Raw genomic sequence first — 1,716 nt, 5'->3', positions numbered from 1 at the left:
AAAAGCCTTATCGCGTGTCGCCTAACGAGCGGAAGATAATCGGGGAACAAGTGAATGACATGATGAAAAATGGAATAATACAAGAGTCCTCGAGTCCTTGGGCAGCTCCGGTCATACTTGTCAGAAAGAAAGACGGTAACTGGAGATTTTGCGTCGATTATCGAAGATTAAACGCCGTGACTAAGAAGGATGTCTACCCCCTGCCCCGGATTGATGATGCAATTGATTGCCTGCATTCGGCCTCTTATTTTTCTTCAGTGGACCTGCGCTCAGGATATTGGCAAATCCCGATACACCCGGCAGACAAGGAGAAAACAGCCTTCATAACCCCGGATGGATTATTCGAATTCAATGTGATGCCATTTGGGTTGTGCAACGCTCCAGCAACCTTTGAAAGGTTCATGGACACCATTCTACGTGGGTTAAAGTGGAACATCTGTATGTGCTATCTTGACGACGTTGTTATATTTGGGCGCACATTCAATGAGCACAATACGCGCCTGGATATTGTCCTCGACTGCATCAAAAACGCTGGCCTGGTTCTGAACTCCAAGAAATGTAACTTTGGTGACCGTCAAACACTTGTGCTGGGACATCTTGTTGACAAAGACGGTATCCGGCCTGATCCCCTCAAGACGGCAGCTGTCGAGGCATTCAGTGCACCGCAGTCAGTGAAGCAACTTCGTAGTTTTCTGGGTCTTTGCTCTTACTTTCGCCGATTTATTCCTGGTTTTGCTGACGTCGCTTATCCTCTGACAAATCTGCTACATAAAGACGCACGGTTTGAGTGGACACCCGAGTGCGATTCTGCATTTCGTCAGCTGAAGTTCCTGTTAACCTCCCGACCTATCCTTCGCCACTTTAATCCTACTGCGCCAACAGAAATCCACACAGATGCTAGTGGCGTTGGTCTGGGTGCCGTCTTGGTCCAACGCTATGACGACCGTCAGCACGTGATTGCTTATGCAAGTCGCTCATTAAGCAAACCTGAACGCAACTACACGGTGACAGAACAAGAATGCCTCGCTGTAATCTTTGCGGTTCAGCGATTTCGCTCGTACTTGTACGGACGCCCATTCCAAGTCGTCACAGACCACCATTCCCTGTGCTGGCTCGTGAACCTTCGCGACCCTTGTGGTCGCCTTGCGCGCTGGGCTTTGAGGTTGCAGGAATATAACTTCACTGTTTCCTACAAGAGTGGCCGAAAACACGCTGACGCAGACTGCCTTTCCCGTATGCCGCTTGCCACGACGGACTGCGACGCAGACGATTTTGATCATCTCGTCGCTTCTGTGACACCCGCTTTTCCAGATATCGATGCATTCAAAGCAGAACAACGGACAGACACTAAATTGGAGCCACTCTTTACTTCTGCCCATTCAAGTGCAACAAGCAGCTACTGTGTACGTGACGGGCTCCTGTACAAAAAGAACTACTCAAGCACGGGTGCACGCTTCCTTCTAGTGGTGCCGGAGCGTCTCCGGCCAGCAATCCTTCAGGCTATGCACGATGACCCTACCTCCGGTCACTTAGGCACTGTGCGCACACTTTATCGCATTCAAGAACGCTTTTACTGGCCCCGGATGCGACATTCGGTTGAGTTTTATGTCGCCAGCTGCATACAGTGCCAACGTCGGAAACGCCCAACCACTGCCCCATCTGGTCTCCTTCAACCTGTGCCGCCTTCCAGCTCACCCTTTCGGCAAGTTGGAATTG

Source organism: Dermacentor variabilis, chromosome 4, assembly GCF_050947875.1.
Source record: "Dermacentor variabilis isolate Ectoservices chromosome 4, ASM5094787v1, whole genome shotgun sequence".
In the NCBI taxonomy this organism is placed as follows: domain Eukaryota; kingdom Metazoa; phylum Arthropoda; class Arachnida; order Ixodida; family Ixodidae; genus Dermacentor; species Dermacentor variabilis.
The sequence above is the reverse complement of the archived record's forward strand: the minus strand, read 5'-3'. Positions refer to the sequence as shown.